Source organism: Trachymyrmex septentrionalis, unplaced genomic scaffold, assembly GCF_001594115.1.
Source record: "Trachymyrmex septentrionalis isolate Tsep2-gDNA-1 unplaced genomic scaffold, Tsep1.0 scaffold190, whole genome shotgun sequence".
Lineage (NCBI taxonomy): Eukaryota > Metazoa > Arthropoda > Insecta > Hymenoptera > Formicidae > Trachymyrmex > Trachymyrmex septentrionalis.
This window is the reverse complement of record NW_017305072.1, coordinates 1279440-1298182: the sequence shown is the minus strand read 5'-3', so window position 1 is coordinate 1298182 and position 18743 is coordinate 1279440. Positions and strand designations below refer to the sequence as shown.

Sequence of the window (18743 nt, the reverse complement as noted above, 5' to 3'; positions counted from 1 at the left end):
ATATATATATATAAAGAAAGAGAGAGAGAGAGAAAAAATATTAAACTAAAAAAATGCTCTTGCACGTGCATATCGAGTAATCTTGTATAAATTATTATATAATCTGCATTATAGAAATAGGATACTATATAATTCGATAATTATGCAAGCATACAAGGATTGGTCAAAGTATCGCTGATTGGATGCTCGTTTTGATCATGACGCTTAAGAATGTATAGATGAATTTATCTGTGCACTCTATTAACTGTAACATATTTTTAGAAAATAACTCGTGTACGAAACAACGACGATGTTTTTTTCTGATCAACATACGATTGACCATCCTTGATTGAAAAAAATCCCACCAATGACCTATCATATTAGTTAAATCTATTTTTGGCCACATCCAAAGATACTACTCGAATTATATTCATGATTCAGAGAGATATTTTCTTGCATACTTGCGACAAATGTATATGTATATATATAAATATATAAACATATACACACATATACATATAAGCGAAGGAAAGAATGTGAACTATCATTAATATTTACATGCAACAAATATATCGCTGTTGCACAGCATAAACTGTAAATAATTTATAGAGTTACAAATATGTATACATATACTATATATATATATATATATATACACACACACACATATATATATATATATATGTTATATGCATATATATGTAACGAACTCTAGAAATTAAACTAACGAACGCTCTAGAATTAAACTAAAACTAAAGCTCATAATTACAAAGTTATGGGTTCTTTACACGCTGCAGTCTCGCTGAGATTTCACGCAATTAATGTATTCATCAAGGAATAATTATGCATCGTTAGATAGACTAATTAATATATTGATTATCTGAAACAGAGAATCCTTATTGATGTATAAAGAAACGCGTCTCGTCTGCTACAGGTAGTTTGTATAAGTGGATTCAAGCGTTTAGTTTAATGGAACTGACTGTGCAGGATAGTACTTAGGAAACACGTTAAGTAATGCAAAAGTAATTTCGGGCCGTCGTGTCTCGCGCGATGTGTTGTCAAAGCGCAAGCGATTTGCGAGCGTTTCTCGTATGTATGATGTGTGTGTGTGTGTGTGTGTGTGTGTGTGTGTGTGTGTGTGTGTGTGTGTGTGTGTGTGAAAGTTACATGTATGTAACTAATTTCATTATGGCGATTCATTGTGACGATCATTATTGGATCGATGTAATTAATGTTTGAGAGAGAATATATGCCTACAGACGTGCACGCAATAAATGTATATGCGTATGTGTGCATTATTACACATGTAAAAAAAATATCTATATGTACACATTGTACACATATAGACCGAGAAACTCGTTGTAAATCGTGTTGAGTGGCAAATGTACGCGTAACATCGCGTGCATTGTGTATATAGGACATCGTAACGATTATAATTAATTATAAATCGCGCGCGGTCGTTGGTAAAGAAAAATTGAAAAAGATTAAAGAGAAGAACAAGAATAATTGTTGCTATATCGATAATGAAAACCAACAGTGCTATTACACTATTCGCCACCGCTGCTCTGCTATTACTAATTACTACCACCTATCACGATTACAATATTACCGTAGTACAATTTACATGATCGCACGTTACTTACGTTTCGTTTTATAATCGTGCGGAGACGAAGAAGAAGAAAAAGAAGAAGAAAAGAAGAAGAAGAAGAAGCATACGTTTTCCGTAGTCTCAATTAAACGTGACTGTGGTATGTATGTATACACACGGCCATCTGCGTTCCCACGTATGCGAAAGCCGCATGTATTCACGCGTGCACGCGCACCGTGTCGAAAATCCCGCGCAGAGAGTTACACTATATATTATTAGATTATATAAATAGCGTCGACAAATGCGCGTGTGCTCGCGTGACATTTTGCACGCGTACGTTCGATGTGTAGGTGGAACGAACTTTACGCGGTGGATATACAATAGCATGTGTGCGACGTGCGCGCAATGCGTGTGCACGCACACTCACACGCAGAGAAATATTGTGGCGATACAACTGGGAGGATATGTGTTTAATAATTGAATATCGATATTATCGAATATTATCGGACGCGACAATATTCGGTATCGATATTCCGACTGATTCTGAGAATTGAACACGAATTGAATCGGTAATCTTAGAGAGAATGTTACTCCAAATCTTTATTTTCCGAGATATAAGGTAGACACTTGAAGAGAATTGAAACGACCGTATAGGGACGTTTTCTTAGCTTATACTGTTATATTGAATCATACCGACGGTTGAAAGAACGTCTTTTTTATACTTGAGTGCATGTCTGTATAAAGTGCTACATAGTGAACACAGATTTTTGACATTTTTGGAGTAAAACTTTTCCTAACATTTCGCGATTCGATTAAAAGATCAGTGAAATCGAAATTTATGAGCACGTGCGATTTCATCGCTGAGATGTGTTGTCATTGTGTTAATTTTCAAGCACCACACACTAAAAACCGATCTTGAACACCACATTGATACCTAAATGTGGCGAACTCGATCGCCTCTATTGGAATTTTCTTTTTATTTAACTTGAGAAAAAGACGACATTAAAAAAGAGCCGATTTTTGTAAAAAAAAAAAAGTATAAGTAAAAGAAATAGTATTTTTTGTATATTTTGTATATTTTGATCTCCCCAAAAAGGTGTGAATAAAAGAAATAGTGATTTTTGTATATTTTGATCCTCTGGATATAATAAAGTTATTAAAAAAGTTCGTAATATTTGAACTTTGAAAATTGAGTAAGAACATTAAACTTTGGATAAATACATCATGTGCTCAATTTTCGAGACATTTTACAAACGCTACGAACTTTTTAGTAATTTTATCATATCCAGAAGATCAAAGTTTATAAAAAAGACAATATTTTTTTACTTAAATCTTTTTGGCCAAAGATCGGCTCTTTTTTAGTATTCTCCTTTGCGAAGTTTTATAAAAAATATAATGGTGAATTCGCACTACTCTGGATTAGTGCACATTAAAGGCTGCTTTATACAAAATCTCTAAATGGTATAATGTAATTGACTTTGTGTGATGAAATAATATGATATTATATGAAATGAAATATGTAATACTTATATATTTTGTTAAATAATGTGTGACATATCATTATTGAGTATTTATCATTTAATACTGGAACTGCTGACAGTGCCATTTTGACTCCGCTAAAATTTTTTTTTTTGCATTAGATACGCAATACAGAATATAAAAAATATGTGAATATAATACAAATAATTCTAACAATGCAAGTAAACCAAAATAAACTCTTTCCTAATAGAAAAGAAGGATAGGAAATTACCAAATTGGCCACTTTCGACAAGTTCTAGCAAAATCCCATTTAGCAGTTTTAGTTAAAATATTTATATGCTTTCACATATTTAACTTTACTAATTTCATGTGTAGCAACTTTTAGTTTGCACTAATCTATTGTAATGCAAGTGACCAAATTCGCTATTAAATATTGTATAGAAGAAGGTATAAGAAAGAGAAGAAGTATAATGGAAGGTTTTTAAGTAGACAAATAATTGATTTTTAATGCAAAATGTTTCGAAAATTTTAAGTCAAGAATACGACGGATTTCGAACTTACGACAGAGACGTAACAAAGTATTCTTTACAAAATTATGCTTTTCCGGATACATTTTCAATAAATGGATATTTTTTTCATCGGACTCCAAATGTGGTGTTCCAGCGTCAAATGAGAGCGTGGCGTCGATAGATAGAGCATGTTAAAGTACGAACGTAATACCGTTACGATTGCTAATTAGTTGATGTTACGAGTGTTGTTCACGCGCAATAATATACGCAATCGAGCGAATTATTTATCGAAATTGTGTTGCGTCTATTCGCGACGACGCCGATCCTCGATTCTGTATAATGCGATATATATTGCCGCTACTGCCGCACTATTCTCTCCGCGTGCGAGCGTAAAAAGGAAGGACGCGCACGCCCTACTCCGTGCATATGTTAAACATATGATATGGTACAAAAAAGGACAAATGTATTAGGTGACGTTTATTGAAAATTGAAGAGGAAATTATGAATTTTTATTACTGAAAAAAAAAAGACTGCGTTGGCTCCTTCATTTCTTGCATGTATACCCCGCATGTTCACCGGAGGAAAAAAAATATTATTAATACGCCCATCTTGACTTTCTCAAGTCGAATTTCGTGATGTATCATTTCGGATTCTATCAAGTGTAAATACCGACGTTACATCATTACGTGTAAATAGCAGATCGGAAGTAAATTATATCAGCAATAAATTATATCAATTTATATATTTATTATGTTATGTCGCTGCAATACTCTTTTTCCTAGCGAATCGTCAGTTTAGCACCACGGGTGTGTCATTGTATATTTACAGAAATTATGTCAAAAGCGAATATTTATTTTTTGCAGCGTGTATATTGAGATAAATTATTTTTCGCGTGATAACTTGATATTTGTGCTCTAACTTGTGCTCCACAATTTTATAATATATATTCTTTCTGGAGGATAATATATAGATATTCTTTTCGATTAGCGAAACAAAGCTATAAATTTTCATCAACTGCTCGCGAAAAAAGGTTGCAATCAACGCGTAAACTAAATACGATAACAAATAGATAATTACAAATAAATAAATACGATACTAAATAGATAACAAATTATACACTCATTAATTAAGATAAAAAATATATATTTTTTTTTATATATATTTAATATTTAGCGAAGAAAGAGAATTCTAATGCAGTCTAGTGTAGGAATAAAAAAACAGTATTATTTTTATGTTCGGAGAAGGGGAGGTCGGATCCCTAGATTCTCTTACGCTATACAAGCTAATTATGCAGTTTTAATCGTTCTAATTCAGGTTTGTCCATAAATCGATCAGTGTATAGCCGCGAAACTAGTTAAGTTCGCCTCGCGAACTAGCGAACTATTTCGTGCTATTTCGAGAGAACTAGGCGCCAGGAACGAAACATTATTACGAGACCGCGGTCCCCATATAAATTGGAATGTTCGCCACTAGGAAATATCTGAGGGGCACAATAAAAGGAACAGAGAACAGAGAATAAGAATTTCATCAGAAACTGTGTATTCCACAATACACAATAGATTTCTGATAAGTTGAAATTCTTATTCTCTGTTCTCTGTTCCGTGTTCCTTTCATTGCGCGGAGCCCCCCTGATAATATAAATCATATATTGTATTATAAACGCGATCCACGTGCAGGTGGCCCAGAACGAGGCGGATAATCATCGGTCCATTTTTTTTCGCGATTTTCATTACGTTTTTTTCTTCTTTCTCGTGTGCAGCAGAGCGAATGGGGCGAAAACGGGACCGTTCCTCGCGCGACAAGACAGGCGCGTGCTTCTGGAGTATGCGATTAAACTCTTGATCTGCACTTTCGTTCAAGCGTAGCTAACGCAAGGAGGGGCTCGACATATCTGGAGAAAAATCACGCCGGAGGTCCAGAGAAACGCCTCCGCGAATCGCGCGAGTCGTCGGCTGGCGAACGAGAGAAAATTCTAAGTGGCGGCTCACTCCGAGTGTCCGCTTATCCGGCTGTCCGTCTACCGGTCCACCTCTCGGTCGGCTCTCGCCGTGCGAGAAGTCGTGAAAAGAAAGTGTAAACATGTGCGCGTGTTACACAGTCGAAGTGTAATTCTAATAAATTACGTATGCAACCGCGTCTGAAATCATATGTATTCGAAGCACGCGCGTGTTCACGAGAACTATCGCGAAGGAGAAAAGTTGTAATCTTTGAGAGCCCAACAAAATTTACTTGAACTCTTCGAATGGAAATTCAGGGTTCATCTATTTTAGCTCGCGCGAAAGAAGAAAGTATTCACACCCGCGCGCGTGACTCATCGGCGTGCCGTTGATCTTTGGCACTAAAGAATCACGCAAGAGCGGAAGCGGTTTTAAGAAGAGCACGCGTTTGTCTCGCCAGCCCGGGTAAAAAAAGTTGGTAGAGAACGATAGAAAATTCTACCGTTCTTTGAATATGGAATCTGGTTCGTGAATTCACACTAATTTGATCAAATCTCATATAAATTTTATAGAGTTCGATAAAATACGATACGATACTTATCCGATCAATCTGATGCTCGTAAGGTCGACGATAGAAAACAATATAAGTTTATAGAAAACGACACAAATTGAATTCCTGTCGTTTTCAGTTGTCCTCTATCAAATTTTTTATTAGGATGTCTGATCGAGGAGATTGAACACCGTATGAATCTATCATTCGATAAAACAAAGAGGGTAAGATTTAAGGTAGAATAGATTATGCGTATTATAAGAATGTATTATCTACATATTTTTTTAACAAAATGAAAAATTTATGAAAAAATTACTAGTATTTTTCTATATTGTATTTAAAAATAATACACAAGCTCTTCTCGGCGGCGATATTATGAATCAAAAATTATTTCGATAAAAAAAAAAGTAGATAAGTTTTTAGACTAATTAAGATAAAATGAGAAAGTTTTTATTTAAACTATAAAATTGTATCGTTAAATATAAATGTTGAACTTATTAAATTGTTTCATATGTAGTATTCACAACATTTTTATACGCGGAATGTAGATAATAAATTTCAAATTTCAGTCACTCTTTAAAAAAACTTAAGGCATCCGTAAGTAGTTCAGAATAGATTGCATATTAAGGACCAATTTCACAACTCATAATTAACCTTTTAATCGAGGTTCAACTTATTCAGTATCTCTTTTCAATTCTAAAATTGGAAAAAGATAAGAAATAAGTTTAACCTCGGTTAAAAGTTAACCATGAGTTGTAAAACTGGGCCTAAGTAGTAAACGAGCGCGAGTTAATTTATTTCGATTTTTTATTTACTGAAATTGTTTCATCGTTTTATAAAATTTCATAAAACAATGTACGTACAATTCTTTTAATTAAAATCGGTCTTTGAATAGATGCATCCATTTAATAAAATGTACACTAATTTATATTATTATTTAAAAATAATATCCATTTGTTAACTTGGAATATTTTGTAGCTATTCTGCAAAAAAAATTCAACAAAGATCACTCATGTTTACGTACTACGAATTAAATGTTAATTTATAATTAAAAGAAAAATATGTAAAATTATCGACTTCGTTTGTATATATAATACATTATTTTTAATTGATTTCAAACGTAATTTCTTTTTAATTGTCAGATACTTGTTTTCGTTTATTATTATTCAAGGAAAACAGATTATCATCTTTCTCACTCTTTTCAGAGTAAGATGATATTTCTATTTTCAGAGAATGTACAAAACCAAAAGTTTTAAATAATTAATTTTCTTAGAAGAAGAGGAAATAGAAAATATGAATCAATTTCGTGATCACGGGTGCGTTGAACGATATCGGTCGAAGCCACAATGAACTAATTGGTGGTTGATTGAAGAGACGCGGATTCTGAACGTCGCCGCATTCCGCGCCGAGCGGCGAGACACAAATCAGAGGCCTGTTCTTTTCCCGTACCCTATAGGATTAAACTTCTTGCATGATTCATCATTTGCCCTTTTCTCTTCAAAAGGTGAAAAGTAAAAAAAGAAAAACTAGCACATGAACTGTGCCAGAAGTTCAGTCCTGGGATGTGGCAAAACAACAGGCCTCGCGAATCGTCGTGCGGCGACGACGACGCGACGGGCGCGCAATTTTACGCAACGAGCGCGCGTGTTCACGCGTGTGTGGGCACGTCGCCCTTTAACATACAGCTTTTCCATACATGGCTCACATAACGTTAGTCATCCTCATGGCTTCCAGCTGAGCAATTATTTGCCGATGACCTCGCGATCTGGCGACAGCGCAATGTTCCCACGGACGGAACCGACGCGTTTCGCGAACACGTGTTACGCTCGAGAAGCGGACCTCGCGCCTCGCGGACTTTTTCACCGACGTCGTCGCGTCGTTACATCACGCGCGTCGCGCCACTATTACCAGTTCAGCGCTCTCGCGAAACATCGAAAACGAGTTACGTAGAGAGCGTGTCTTGTCACAATCTCTCGGGCTGAAACGGGTTATCAGACAGTCGCCCCCTTATCGCCAATCAGCGACATGCTACGCCGTTTTATGACGCTTGCCGCGCGACGCGCCGCCGCGCGTCCAGCTTCCAAGGGTTGCTCAAACTCGAAAGCTACGTTCATTCTGAAGGGGTTCCTATATGGAAAAAATAATTTTGCAGAAGTATCTAAAGTTTTAGCTGTATAGACACAGATTTGAAAGTAATTTTGTTTGAATCATCAAAATGATTATGCAGAAAACTCAAGCTAATGAACTGTTGCAAAAAATTTTGATATTCTAGCAATAGCTTTACTGTCAGATATTGAAAGGGCAACAGTGATTCAGTTCTGAAAATTTTCTGATTTATTCTATTTTTTTCGAATTGTTTTATTATATTCTATGATTTGAATAAACATTGTTAATGAGACAAATGCTTCTAGCAATAATAAAATAAGTTATACAAAAAGGACGATTTTGTGGAACGATTTAAAAAATTAGTTAGATGTAAAAATTTATAATAGTATCTAAAAATTTATAGTTAGAAATCTGCAAATAAATTTTTTAAGCTCATCAAAGTGTATGTGTGATTATGTAGGATACTTAAACAGGTTGCTAAATGTTAAAACTTTTTGCAGTATTGTCACTAACGTTTAAGTGTATTTTGATGATCCAACAAAATTATTTTCAGATCTGTATCTAGCTAAATTTTTGGATACTTTAACAAAACCGTTCTTTTTGTGTACATACGTAAATTTTTTTTTTTTTTAATTTAGTCCATTTCTGTAATTATTCTAGTGTCTAGAAAAGAAGATTTTGCGATATAAAATTTCCGCACGAAAGTTTCTGAAATCTTACGTGTCTGAGAAATTCAGAGAATTCTATAAATCCATAATAGAAATATTAGAAATTTTATATATTCTATTTTATATTAAATTCTATTTTACGTTATTGCGTATCGTAGCTTACTATCTTTTTTCTCGTTCGCTCGTTGTTTTACAGCTTACAAACGACTTAATTAATAATTATGTAATGTAACACACGTCGTTCGTTACAATGGATACTATCTGCTTACAATGAAATGTAGTATAATTCATTCATGCGATGAGGCGATCGCGCGATTTCTGAAAGCACGCACAACTTAGCACGTTCGACACGCATACCTAATGTTAAATTTTGCATAATCAGAAAGGGTACATAAAATATATGCGCACACATTGTGGTCAAGGGGATCACGGTGCGTTTCGTTTCATTTAGTTATGCACAGTGCACTTGATCGAATTCGAGGGAGGCATATTTGCAATCTATGTGTGCTTTCGAACAAGCGACACAGTGCGACAGAGTGATCATGTCATCTTTGTTTAACATTGGCAAACAACAAGGATGTAATGATCCATTGTGTCACATCGCGTCACTTATATCATTTGTTGAAAAGCACACTATAATAAGCGTGGACACGCGTGGCAACGTCTACGTACATTCATGCGTGCCGCAGAATGAGAAACCTGAAACGGTAAAACTTAAACTTGACACTTGACACTGATTGCGAGTTTAATTGAATTGTAACAATGAAAAAAAAGATGATAGCAAATGAGAGGGAATTGTATCTTGAATCATTACGTTAAAACTAGTTTTCAAACAATTTGTAATTCATATTAAAAGTCTAGATAAAATTTTATTTATTTATTGTAATTAAATTCTATAATATATTTTTATTATAATTTTAAGCTATCATATGAAAAATTAGAGTATATATATATATAAGGTAAAAATACTAAAAAATCTGAAAATCACGATTTAAAAGTATTACAACAAAAAATATTTTTCAAAAAATTAAATAAAAAAATTATTTGTAAATTTTTATTTTAAACACAATAGTTTCTGAGATATAAGATAGGTTATATAACATATTTTAATATGCCAATTACCAACTACGTTCAGATGATCACTTGTACTCTCTAAATTTCTTAGAGTAAAATTCTTGAATAAGAGTGGCAGATTTTTACTCTTTTTTTTTTTTGGAATGAGATTTCACTCTTTTGGAGATTTCTTTCCTTTGGATTGAATCTCACTCCAAAAGAGTAAAACCTGCCACTTATTTAATTTTTTTCTGTCAAGAAATGTTATAATAACGATAAGAGTTATCGCGATTAAGTTACATAATTACATTTGTATTTCCTTTATAATTTTACTCATATACTAACACACATAAGATACTTTCTATTATAAAAAATAAAGAAACAGTTAAGAAGAAAAATATTTTGGGTATTCCAATGAATTCAGTAACGTTCGCGTAATCAGTAAGCGATATCAGCGGCACGTAACGAATAAGCAGATGAAGCGTGATGCTATTTGGATTTTTGGTGACCTCTTTTAGAATCACTCACATCGATTGATTTATAACATTTCTCGCATGCGAAAAATAAATATCTTTTACAACGCCAAATATGTATTTTTCTTCGTTTTTCTGATTTTTATATTTGTAAACGGAACGATGTGATTTACAATCACTTATTTTCATATAATTCCCGAAGGATACATCAAAGCACACATAAGAGATATAAACAGTTGCTGAAATTTAAGACAATCAGATATGAACGCGATAAACGATAATTTACTGCCGAGGTGACGATTCCGACGTGTTGAATTTTTGGTATCGAAACTTTCTACAATTGTTACATCATACCGGACGCCGTCGCGACAAGACGCGCAAAATAATATTAGCCGTCTGCGTTCCAGTGTGTATTAAAAAACGCACTTGTACTATTTAAGGTATAATTATAACTGAATACGAGATATAATTATCAATCGCAAAGCGATTGCGAGGTTTCAATTTATCGCCCCGTTTCACACCTCATTTATTTAAAGTAACTGTACGTTTGTTTGCACAAGAAAGTAAATTTAGGAAAGAAGATTTATTACTTAATCACTTCAACTTAATATTTTCACTTGGTGCTAATTTGTTAGTTCATGTCAATCAAATGTATATATATCGAAAAAGAAGTTGTAATTCTTTGACAAAAAGTTCGTAACATGGAAAGAATATTTTTACTAATGTATCTAAAAATTTAAATATAGATCTGAAAATAATTTTTTTGGATTATCAACATAATTATATGTAGAAAGTTCAAGTTTGATGAGTAACATTGCAACAAGTTTTGACATTTTGTTCTCATCGTTTAAGTTCCCTGTATTATTTTGATGATTCGAAAAAATTATTTTCAGATCTGAATCTGGCTAAATTTTTAACCTTACCTAATTTTTAAACACAATATACTTCACTGCAAAAAAATGTATTACATTTTAATAAATATTTATTTGAATAGTACTAAATATTTACTAAATGTAAACATACATATATTTGGTACAAAAATCATTAATTTGATTTAAACATCATCTTTCTTTATTGAATAAATATTTATTTATTATAAATAAAATAAATGTTTAGTTAGTATTTTTCAAACAAATATTACAATTTAGCAAATTTTTTTCAGTGTTTAGCAAAATCGTTCGTGAATGCTTGCTCTTTTAGTTGATCAGCTAAAACATTGGAAGTAATTCCGAAAAAAAAAAAACCGAGAAATTTCGTATCGCTTTGATATTATTATACGATCTGAAATTGTTGCTAACGCATATCGGATACTTCAGCCGCGAAGAAGCGTCGGGGAACATTCACGAGGGAGAAGAGAGAGGCCTGGAGAGCACGCGAAAAGATATCCCACCAATATCTGTATCTGCGGCACCGAGTCTCGATTCCTCCACTTTGAAACGGGCCAATCTCGCATCCTATCGTTATCGCTAAAACGACTGCGAACCCGTGGGGCACACCCGGTATAACGAAGTCGCGACAGTTGCGGACCCTCCGTTCAAGTCACATCGCGCGCGGCTCTTTAGTACACGCGTACGCACGCACATATGCACACGCGCGCGTGCGGCGTGTCTCGCCTACGGGGTCTCCTTTTCCTCTCGACAAGCTGGAATTGTTGAATTCACGACGGTGACAGTGCGACTTCGGCGGGACCAGAGGTAACGTGACTCGATTTTTAAGCCGTGCGCCGATCGTCGTTCCGCCTAGTCGTATCGCAAAAAACGGGACGAAAGCCAAAAAGTGCGTTTGAGTGTTTTTGGAAACGCATGATCGGACACGAGTACCTGGTGCACGAGTACCTAAAGTATTTTTCTGCTGTAGAAGCGTTATGAGTGGCTCTTGTCCAATCGTGATGTGTCCAATTGATACCTGTTCCTTTTTGGATTAAACGTGAGAAAAGACGATGGATCTGGATGGACCACGTGGTCTATATACGCGCGCGATTCCCGCGCTCATCAGGATGCGCAAGCGCACGTGGCGAATGCGCCTCCGCGCGTAAACGCGCGAGTTTCTTTTTCCGCCGGTGAACTTCGAACCGCGGAAAATCGATAATGAAAAAGCGACGTCCGAGTGCTGTTAATTGTGCGACATACTCGCCGATTGCGTCGACGGACGCGAACGTTTCTGTACAACCGTTTAGAACATTTATTAGCAGCGACCGGTTATCATCGGAAAATGCATGATCTAATTAGTGACGCGAAACACCTAGATGCAAATACCCTATTTGGTATCTATTGCTACATTTGGCTAACTTTTATGGAGCAAGGAAACACGTGATACATTGAGAATAGAGCATTTTTTGTGTCATCGGTGCTAAGCGCGAGTAGTGGGAAAAGTCAATGTCGTCATCGGAAAGGTCACGCTTCTAAGGTCTTCAGGCAGAACCTTTTAAATTTCATTAATATTTTAGACTGCTTCCTCCGCGCTTCTATGACTGTTAGATAAAAAGTTAAGGAATTAAGAATTGATATTTGCGAATTTTAGATTATTTCTAGGTCCGACACGTGGTATTTTATATACGGCGATAAAAAGATATCATTTTTCTCAAACGCTTCCCACTCCTTTCTGTAGGAAATTTTGTAATACGCTTTATTAATCATTTTTAATTGGTCCAGAGATATCCCCTTTAACAAGAAAACAAATAAAATACCTTTACGTTGATATGATAAATGGCCTGAAAGTTTCCGAATATTAAATTGATGACGTATCAAGAGTAGTTAATGATATTACGAGAAGTAATTATTACATTGCATATCTAGTGACAGAGTTTATCAGTATACTTATCAATTAAGATATAATACAGCTTTGCTACTGTATATTGTGAAAGTGTGATCTGCTCTCTATAGTTATTTTTAGAGCCAAAGTATTTTTATACCAACGCATGGCGGTGCAACGGCTTGAGGATCTCGAGAATCCGTTGCAGAGTTTGCATTGCAGCAAATTTAAATACAATGCAATGAGATAAATTATAAGCCGCGAAATTCTCTCTTATCATTAAAAAAAAATTTTTTTTTTTTTTTTAGGAAATAATCGATATAGTTTCTATCGTTTTCTAAAATGTAACTATATTTATCTTAACTTTTATATATTGTATTCTGTTAAATATAACAGTCTTTAGGGGGATGTGTTAAAAATAACAAAATCTCGTATTTGGGTTACACGAATAGTTTACCGTGAAAATCACGGGTGACCGTGAAAAAGTAATGGTTTCGAGCGGAAATTTTTTTTGCACGACGCAGGTGTCCAGTAGAAGGTTTCAAAATGAATTTGAAATGCGTCCTCGCGTGCAAGTGTTTTTTTTTTAATACTGTAGACTGTAGAGTTTGATCGGAATGCCGAAACGCAAGATTGTCGCTAAGGAATTAAGATTGTAGATATCTTTAATATAATAAGGATATATGTTATCCGATTTCCTCTCTAGTAATAGATGCAAATTTTTTTTATTTCTTTTTTATATGTCGAGTCTCGATACGTGAAGAATTTGAAAATTAATTACACTTGGAGATCTTTTATTTAATTAATGTTTCTTTCGCACGCACCTGATAATTCTGTTGCACCACATGTCATTTTATTCTGCATGTTTAAAAAGATGCGATGACTGAAAACAAAAACAAGAGGCTAAATTTAGAGACGAACAAAATTCTCGTAAAGAATCTAAACGACATGGCTAATGTTTGTCAAATTAGAAAATATTACACACACACACACACACACACACACACACACACACACACACACACACACACACACACACACACACACACACACACACACAACAAAGAAAAAATTAGCTGAATATAGCATAGCATTTTTAATTGGTTGCAGCAGACAATTTTTGGTTGCGTTAGTTTATCGAAATCCTATACTAACAGCAGATAGGCTGAAGCAACCAAACATTGGCTGTTGCAGACAATTAAAAATGCCATATTTTTTATCTAATTTGCTACAGCAGCCAATCTTTTTTTTCAGTGTTTTGATGAAAAATAAAGCCAGCTTCAACAAAACAGGCAACAAAACGAGCAACAAAAAGGTCACAATATTAAAATGTATTATTATAATTACGACATAATAATACGATCTAATAAGTATTATATTTTTGTATTAGCGTCCGAGACAGATTCATAATCAGTTAAGTCAAAACGTTTGTCAAACGTTTTGTTTTAGTTACAATTTAAATATAAAATATACATTTTAATACTGTGACACTTTATTGTTGCTCGTTCCATTGACCTTAATACTTTTTCATTTTTTAATAAATTAATAATTTAATATTAAATATCAGATACTTTACTATTGAGGAACGAGAAATTCTTGTGCAACTACGTCAAAAAAATATATCATGTTATTGTTTATTCAATGATTGTGTATCATCTATAAATAATTTTATATACGTATATATAAAAAAAGACTTTTAAAAAAAATTCAATGTGAAAATGCATTTTTAAATATTGCAAACGTATAAATGAATTGTATATAATATAATGATTATCATTTCTAAATAATTTTGAGAAACAGTGAGAAACAGAAACGGTTTATTGGCTTATTCGTGATTATTTCTGTAGCGCTTTAATCCGGCTTTCCGACATGCATTATCACGAGACACGAATTGCCAGCAGATAAATGTAGAAAACGTTAAAAACGTAAAAGAAGTTCTCGTAAACTTTGGCCTTTAACTACATGGTTCGATATTTTTTTTCATTGACAGTAAGATGAAAAATATAATGTCAAATGAGTTCAGAATGTCAACGAGCTATAATCCTACTCTTAAGAAAAATAAAAGTGACGTTCTGTTTATTTTTTTACACTAAAACACTAAATTGTAAATACAGATATATAACAGCGTTATCATCGAAATTTTATCATTTTTGCTCTCTTTTTATTATCTACGCTCCGCCGTATTTATTTCTTATGTCTCATTCACGACGCGAAATGAGTCAATGGAATTCCGATTAATCCACAAATTCGAAGTAATTTTCGACGGTACGATGAGACACAACAGAATTTAAAGACCTAACATGAGATAGATGAAAACCGCGGCACTTCCGAGTTATTATTAACATATCTACTTAGGAAGTGACTGAAATCTTTTGCAGACGAGTAAAATGATCAATATACGTTTTTTTATTTTAGTATGAAATTATCATACATTTTTGCAACGCATCCTGCGTCGTAATTTGTCCGGTTACAAGATTTGAAATTCTTCCAAAAACTTTAGAGAAAAATTTCGCAATAGAACTCTCGTAACGTTGAGATATAATCGTGGAATTATCGTCAATAACTTACTGACCACCCGCAAGGAATTTATCTCGATATTGCCTAGACTTTTGTAACAATATTTGTGAAATTCCGAAGAACGATTAGAACGCCGCTCTTGCAATAATTATGTTATTGCAAATATGCGGCGACAGCGTCGGCATATAAATATCAATGTTTATCGATATACGATTGAGCGAACGGAAATTCGATTTTTGCTATCTTTACATATCGTCACGTTTACACGCGGAAAAATTGAGCGAGTGAAGGTGTAGAATAACAATGATGCGGAAAGAGTCAGACCGTGGAAGGCAGAAATAGCTTTTATTATTGTGAAGTCGTTTGCTATACTTGGAGGGGACACAATTCCTAGTATGTATTATGCAATCCATTAAAAAACATATTTTATGATAACTCTCGTGAATGCCGAGCAATTTAAACATATCGCGGATCTAGGAAACAGTTCACTTTATTTTTAATTCCTTCGATATTCAATTAGTCATTCGAACGAAAGGTCTTGTGAAAATTTATAGGGTCATAAAGTAAGTCTTGTGGTGAGTAAATGGCTTTTAGACACTAATAAGATATTGCTCGCAAATGCTCTTTTTGTAGTATTTCATGGCGAAAAAGTACTGATTGTTATCTCTTTTTTAAATAATTATTGAAATATCTCTGTTGGAGTACCGAGATGTATTTGAAAGTAGTGTAATAAAGTCGCCTTATTGTTTCGCTTATAGATTTATGTAAGTACTTATTAAAATTTATATAATTTATGTAATTTATATAAATTGTATAAATTATATATATAATTCATATCTCTAATAAAATTTATATAATTTATCTTTGAAAAGTACTTCAGAAAATATCACAATAATTTTAATAAATGATGCAAATCAATGAAACATTTTAAGATAACCATATAATAAAAATAAGAAAATTAAGATAAATTAAATAATCCTGTTATACGATCCATATTGATTTCTATATTTACAGAGCAAAGTTCTATTGCTTATAGATAAACAAGATATTTTACGAAATATATTTATTTCTTAAAGTTTTGTAATATCATTAAGTAGATAAAAGAGGAGAACTATTTTGTGCAAAAAGAATAAATATTGTTATTACAGATACAATATCGCATTTATGCGCTAATTACTTCTTGCCAACTTCCGCGGTAATTACTTCGGTTACCAATAAAAATATATTGGCGCTGCACTTTGCATTCGCGATTACATTACAATATATTACTTCGTTCCACTTATAAATCGATTGATCACAATACTGTATTGTTATTCTTCGGCGTTAAAAGTACATGAATTAATGAGATACGTTTCGCGTGTCGGAAGCGTAATTCATATCTTCTTCATTCTAGAAAGATACAATAACTTGTGTACTTCAGTTTCCATGCTCCTGTTTCTTAGACAAGCTTCTTCACAATTATCACTCTGATTGGATGTTGATCTATTCATTATCCCCTTGATAATTCCCTTTGAAGTGGTAGTAATTTATTGCCGATCGATAAGCCGCAATCGCCTCACGTGGCGATTACTTCGCGTAAAATCGCGGAGCTTTATTGGCACTTTATCTAATAAAAAGTAAGAGGATATCTGCTCACTTGACAGTTACTCGGGCATAATTTATCAGCGAGTTAACAGAATTGCATTGTCCGTTGCGAGTCGATAATGATTTATCTTGGTATTTGAAGAGTTAATCATCGGTTCATGCAAAAACTACCCTCGTTTCTGTAGCAGCGATTATTACGAGCAATTGTTATGGAGACGTGTTTGAGTTGGCGATTATCGTTTCATAATTTTTCCTCTGTCCTAATTACGCGCTTCTTTGTTACAAATAACGCCTGGATCAAAGCATCATATTGATATCTCACGCATATATGTAAATATGTGACGTATGTATATATACTTTGCTTCATCAATGTAAATCTTTGCAGATTGAATTTTGTAACAAATAAAGCAGAAAAAGCGTGGAGTAAATAAACTGTGCGATAAATAGTCTGCGAAATTATTCGAGAGAAGCAAACTCAATCATGATAGAAAACTTGGTTTATTATGCAATGTCACTCATCGATGTAATATGCAAATAGCACGATAATAATCTATATCTTATCTACTTATCTAATCGAAAATAAGTCTGTTGTGTTACTGATTGTATCTGAAATAGTACAGCCGATGAATAAGTCATAATCTGGATTTTACATAGCTGTATACCTAATTAGTTTTATAAATCGGTCACATGCAGTCTCATAATGTCGATCAGAACAGGAATCGGAAAATATTCTGCTAATTATACGATTAGATTAATGGTGGGAGACACACAGTTTAGTATCTATATTAATGTTCAAATAAAAAATGTATAATATTTATATAAATATAAATAAATAATTCAATATTATATATACAATATCAATATATGTTAGCATATAATATAATAAGTAATAAAATATTAAAAATATATAAAAAATATAATTAAGAGTAAAGATATATATTAATATAAAATATATTATATATACTTCTGTTTTCTATGGTTATATTAAAAACTTAATAACATTTAATTATATTTATTTAAATATAAATATCTGTATTAAAAAAAAATTTTTTTCGATGAACAAAATCGCCATTGTGATCAGATAGAGTCTATCAAGGACAGCAAGAGAAAAGTGGAACAATATTGCAGTTTCTACTACCGAATTTACTTTCTCTTTTCTCAGATCATTGCAGATAATAAAATAAGCGAAGTCACGCTAAAAATAAATGTATCAGTTATCCATTAGGAAAGTTTGTACGATTTTGTTTGCGTGATAATTGTTGAAGCTGTGAATAATACAATTTTTTGCAAGTAGCATGTATATGCGCGTAAGATGAGGTCATAATTTTTAATCGTTTTTGATACTATATCTGAGACACAGACAGCATAATCATATGTATATTGCAAGGCGCCATAAAAAGTAAAAAAGGAAAAAATGAGAAAGAGTAGGAGTTGACGCAATCGGTCAAGCAATAAAACTGGTATCGAATACTTAAGAATGCTCCGAATTGAAGTTATTTGTATGTTGTATAAGATATAATAAGATAAATATTTTGCTTAAATATCCTCA

The 18743-nt window shown here is 33.4% G+C and overlaps 1 protein-coding gene across 2 annotated transcripts in view; it reads left to right on the top strand.

Annotated features, from left to right (window-relative positions):
* Positions 1-6073: 6073 nt before the first annotated feature.
* Positions 6074-18743, top strand: part of LOC108747060 (monocarboxylate transporter 3) — a 28931-nt gene continuing 16261 nt past the window's right edge. The window contains exon 1 of one of the 2 annotated variants that reach the window (XM_018484303.1): positions 6074-6266. The gene's annotated coding sequence lies outside the window, so the exon portion shown is untranslated. Of the gene's footprint in view, positions 6267-11826; positions 12037-18743 lie in introns of those variants that run through there. The other variant, XM_018484302.1, reaches the window with a different exon arrangement.